The sequence below is a fragment of the Callorhinus ursinus genome, unplaced genomic scaffold (assembly GCF_003265705.2).
Source record: "Callorhinus ursinus isolate GAN/ISIS: 27379988/994484 unplaced genomic scaffold, GSC_fseal_2.0 scaffold14, whole genome shotgun sequence".
Lineage (NCBI taxonomy): Eukaryota > Metazoa > Chordata > Mammalia > Carnivora > Otariidae > Callorhinus > Callorhinus ursinus.
The window spans coordinates 42,916,795-42,923,027 of record NW_027397076.1 but is presented as its reverse complement, the minus strand read 5'-3'; positions in this window follow the sequence as shown (position 1 = coordinate 42,923,027).

The window sequence follows — 6,233 nt, the reverse complement described above, 5'->3', positions numbered from 1 at the left end:
GATGGATTCCTGTCTCACATTTAGGTCTTTCATCCATTTGAGTCTGTTATTGTGTGGGGTGTGAGGAAATGGTCCAGTTTCATTCTTCTGCATGTGGCTGTCCAATTTTCCCAACACCATTTGTTGAAGAGACTGTCTTTTTACCATTGGATATTCTTTCCTGCTTTGTCGAAGATTAGTTGACCATAGAGTTGAGGGTCCATTTCTGGGTTCACTGTTCTGTTCCATTGATCAATGTGTCTGTTTTTGTGCCAGTACCATACTGTCTTGATGGTTCCAGCTTTGTAATTTAGCTTGATGTCCAGGACTGTGATGCCACCAGCTTTGCTTAGCTTTTCTCAACATTCCTCTGCTCTTTGGTTCCATCCAAATTTTAGGATTATTTGTTACAACTCTGCAAAAAATGTTGATGGTATTTTGATAGGAATTACATTGAATGTATAGATTGCTCTGGGAAGCATAGACATTTTAACAATATTTGTTCTTCCACTCCATGAACATGGAATATTTTTTCATTTCTCTATGTCGTCCTTAATTTCTTTTATGAACAGACATTTCTCCAAAGACATACAGATGGCCAACAGACACATGAAATAATGCTCATCATCACTTGGCATCAGGGAAATACAAATCAAAACCACAATGAGATACTACCTCACACCAGTCATAATGGCTAAAATTAGTAAGTCAGGAAATGACAGATGTTGGCGAGGATGTGGAGAAAGGGAACCCTCTTATACTGTTGGTGGGAATGCAAAGTGGTGCAGCCACTCTGGAAAACAGTATGGAGGTTCCTCAAAAAGTTGAAAATAGAGCTACCCTATGACCCAGCAATTGCACTACTAGGTATTTACCTTAAAGATACAAATATAGTAATCTGAAGGGGCACCTGCACCCTAATGTTTATGTGTTTATGGCAGGAATGTCCACAATAGCCAAACTATGGAAAGAGCCCAGATGTCCATCGACAGATGAATGGATAAAGATATATATATATACATATATATATATATATACACATATATATGTATACACACACACACACACAATGGAATATTGCTCAGCAATCAAAAAGAATGAAATCTTGCCATTTGCAAGCATGTGGATGGAACTAGAGGGTATTATGCTAGGTGAAATAAGTCTATCAGAGAGACAATTATCATATGATTTCACTCATGTATGGAATTTAAGAAACAAAACAGAGGAGCATAGAGGAAGGGAGGGAAAAATAAAACGAGACGTAATCAGAGAGGAAGACAAATAAAAAGAGGCTCTTAACCATAGGAGACAAACTGAGGATTGCTGGAGGGAAGGGGGTAGGAGGATGTGGTAACAGGATGATGGGCATTATGGAGGGCACATGATGTATGAGCACTGAGTGGTATTACAACTGATGAATCACTGAACTCTACCTCTGAAACTAATAATACACTGTTAATTAATTGAATTTCAATTTTAAAAAATCATTAAAAAAAGAAGAAAGGTCTTAAATCAATAACCCAATTTCTACCCTAAGACACTGAAAAACAGGAACATACTAAACCCAAAGGAAGTACAAGAAAGGAAATAATAAGGATTTGAATGTAAATCAATGAATTATAGATAACTAATAGAGAAAAATTTAAAAACTCAACAATTAGTTCTTTGAAAATATCAACAAAATTGACAAACTTTTAGCTAGACTGACCAAGAACAAAAAAGACTCATATTATTAAAATCAAGAATGAAAGGGAGAACATTGCTACTGACCTTGCAGCAATAAAAAATAAATATAAGAGAATGGTATGAGCAGTTGAATGCCAACAAATTAGATAATTTAGATGCAGTGGACAGATTCCTAGAAAGACATAAAATTATAGGAAGACAAAACAAAACAAAAACTACGCACAATGAAAATTCTAGGTGCAGATGATTCTATTGGTGAATTCTAACAAATATACAAATAATAATTTACACTAATCCTTCACAAACTCTTCCAAATAATAGAAGAGGGGGGAATATTTCCCAACTTATTTCATAAGGCAAGTATTACCCTGATAAGAAAATTAGACAAAGATAATTCAAGAAAAGCACAGACCAATATATTTTATGAATATAGAAACAAATACTCAACAAATACTAGGGAACAGAAAAACAATATATAAAAATAATTATGCAAGATGGACAAGTGAGATTTACCCAAGAAATATAAAGTTGGCTTAGCACCTGAAAATATCGATTATTGGAATACACTATATAGTAGTTTCCTAAGGCTGCTATAACAAATCACCACAAACTTGATGGCTTAAATATATATATTAATAATTTATTTAAATTTTATTGATTTCTGCTCTTTTCTATATTATTTCCTTCTCTGCTTTAAGTTGGAAGCTTAAATTAAATATATATGCAAATATTATTATTCAATCCTAATTTTCTATTTTCTAATAACTCATAGTTTATTCATAGATGTACTGTTTAATTTTTAAATATTTAACAATTTTCCAGACCTTTCTGTCATAATAAAGATTATTGCTTCCAAAAACAATAAAGATATTACAAAACTACTTATGTTTTTATTAATGTAAAATTGTAGGTCCACTTGTAAATAAATACATAATTGGCTGTTTCAACATAGTAGAAGTTTGGTAATATATATTCTGTAGCAGTAGAAAATCGAGTATAAATGAACACTTAATGCTCAATGTTGAGATTAGACCTGTTTGCACAAGTGATTTTATAATTTTTATTTTATTAACCTGACATTAACCTGCTCCTAATCAGTCATTCTTTCAGAGTCACTTATTTACAAGATGGCAATAATGTTGATTAAATAAAGTTAATTATTATCTAGTTAATTCTGTCCATTTGATTGTCCTTGTAAATACTACCTAAGTGTTCTATATAAATATATCTGAATATTTATACAGGATTATTTTCAAGATGATACGAGGATTCTCTACTACAAGAAGTGATCTCTCCTGTGTAAGAAAAATCTAGATTCACTCTATTAAAAGGAGAGATGAGAGGAAAAGATAAAATTTTAGGGTACAATTTTAGCAGGAATTTCTGGTCAGTATCAACTTCTCTTCCAGTAAATGTCAACATTGTGCTTTAAAAAAGGGCCTCACTGGTAGCTGGGGAACACAGATAAAAGCCAGTCCCTGAGGACAGAGGATTCATAAGTACAAGCAGATTGACCGGTCCCTCATCAACTGGGTCAGTATTCAGGACTGGGATGTGATTATAGAGAACAGGAGAATGGTAAAGTAGGCCACTAACTGGGGTAGGGGTAGACTAATAGTCATTTGGAATTGGCCATCCACAGTGGAGGTTAAACGAATCTCTGCTTCAAATTGTGTTATGAATGAAGAAGTTGGAATTGAGTACGGAATTTATGGCCAAAACCTAATTTCAGATTCAAGCCAAAGTAGTGCTGATTAAAATAGAAAATGAATTTATTAATTTAGAGTTTATAATTTTAAAAAGTGGTAGTTTTTATTTGTTAAGAATTTATGTTTCTAGGATCAGTATGTATGTGTGGGTGTATGTGTGTAGACACACAAATTGTGTGTCTATATATGTATATGTATATATTTACCACAGTCTTTTGAGTTAAATATTTTCTTTTTTATAAATAAAAAAAGTGAGTCTCAAAAAGTTTAAGTAAATTTAAATGTTACAAGAATTATAAATGGTAGTCTCTTTCTTTTGTAATTATTCAATATGAAATGATATACTCAGTGTGTCTGAATATCAGAAGAAATCCACTGTACATTTAAAGGTTTGTGTCTGACACTTTTTGTACTTTCTTCCTCTCCTATTATAAGTTGCTACCTGCCATTGTGTATGATTGAGGTAACTACCATATTTCCAATCAGTTCGGTCATTTAACATGCATTTTAGCAACACATACTTTTTGCCAGGTCTTCTAATGCTCATTTGTTTTTTCTCAGTAATTATATCTATGTCCGAGTGACAGTTACCTGCCTTCTACCTTTTGAAAGAAAAATGTCAGTAAAATTAGGTGTTTGTTTAAGTACAATTTGTCTACTTATAAAATAATTATATCTTTATATTTAATTAATACTCTTTAGTGGGATTGGATGGTGTGACCAACATTTTCAGAAACCCACATGCTTGGGGTGCCTAGGTGGCACAGTCTGTTGAGTATCCAACTCTCGGTTTCAGCTCAGGTCATGATCTCAGGGTCATGAGATCAGACTGCGCCTCAGGCTCTGCGCTCAGCACAGAGTCTGCTTAAAACTCTCTCCCTCTGTCTTTCCTGTCACCCTCTCTCTCTCTCTAAAATAACAATTTTAAAAATAATAAAAGAAACCCAAGGGGTGCCTGGGTGGCTCAGTCAGTTAAGCGTCTTTGGCTCAGGTCATGATCCCAGGACCCTGGGATCCAGTCCTTCATCTGGCTCCCTGCTCAGTGGGGAGCCTGCTTCTCCCATTCCTTCTGCCCCTCCTCCCTGCCTGTGCTCTCTCTCACTATCTCTGTTGCTATTTCTGTCCCTTTCTCTCAAATAAATAAAATCTTAAAAAAAAAAAAGGAAAAAGAAACCCACATGCTAGGTATCAATGTGATTTCTTCCAAATTTTTGTCCCTTCATTCAAAATCTTGCAAATAACTTGGATACCTAAGCACTTTGTGAAGTTCTATCTTATAGTTTTAATGATTAAATGAGCATTTACTTATTTAATGTTATAGCTTATTTCTCTCTGATAGTTGCTTAAATTGTTCAATTGACATACTGCTTGAGATTAACTCTCCTGTGACAAGACATTGCCTGAAAAATTCTCAGAAAAATATTTTAAAGCAGAAGCACAGCAACGAATTTTCTGCTTCCTCCTCTAATCATATCTCTGTCTGAGATTGCTTATGGAAACACTTCCACAAAAATTAGCAGTCAGGGAAATTATCTCTGGGAACAAATGTGGCAGATTATATTCTTGCAGGTATTTTTTCTCAATTTCTTCACTTAAACTTGAATACATGGGCTAGAAACAAAGTATTTTTTTTTAATTTTACTCAAATACGTGTTCATAAATTCCCTTCTTATATGTGATTATTACTGTGTGATATTTGTTTATATCATATTTTTATTAGATATCTGTTTTGGGAACAAGCTTTTGAAGATTGTTTAATTTTTAGTTATCTGTATCAATGAAGTTGATCAATGAAGTGAATAAACCTCAGCAGAAATAATTAAGAATCTATGCTAGTTGTACAGAGAAGATTGCCAACAAAATAATCATTTTTTTTACAAAAATTGTGAATTGGAACATATAATTCCCCTCTGAAAACTGTGCTTTCTGGTTCTATGTAAAAACAAATAGAGACTTTAAAATATGTCCAACTGAGTCCTGAGAAATCTGACCCCTTCATGCTCTCATCTGCTGCCTTATCAAACTTGCTACACACTGGACTTGGTGGTCATTGTCTGCTCAGAGAGCATGCCAAATTCTTCTTTAAAGACCTTCACACATTTTATTTTCTATATCTCATATAGTCTCGACAAGTAGACTTGTCCATGGATGGACTGCTTACCAGTTAGCAAATGATATTTCATAGATCAACAGGTAAGTCATTTGAATATAAACCAAACACTTAACTATGCTCAGCTATTTCTTTTGCTTTGTTATATCCTTAACAAAAATTTCAATGAAGTGCTTTATGTCTTCCAGAATAGTAAGTTGAGAAACAGTGTGCTAGATGTTTTTGCCTTCCCCTTTTCACTCCTATTAACACATTCCTGTATACTATGACGCAGACACCAGTTTTTATTATCTATGGAGAACTCATCCTTCAAGTCTTAGCTTAAGGGTAAGCTCGTCAGGGAGAATTTGCTGGCCACCAAGCTAAAATTAGTTGTTTGGCTCATTCAGTATTTTCTATCTGGACATTTTATTTAATTTCTGTATAACAGTAACCATAACTTACAATGTTATATTCATTAGTTGCTTACTTGGTTTCTATTGGTGCCCCCCTCCAGAACTATGAGTTTAATAAAGACCTATGCTTTTTGTGCACTATGCCTAGTGTGTGGGATAATGTATTCAATATCTAAATAAAAATACATACATATATGTTTGGCTATGTATTTATATGGTTACTAAGGAGAAACAAGTCTCTCTTCTGGATTCTATTGCTTTAGCTCATTGAGCTGTGGTTCAATAGCCTAGCAAATACTTGGGGGTTATTAGTAGTTGTTTCTGATTTTCCAGAGAATTTTTCTTTAAGAAATA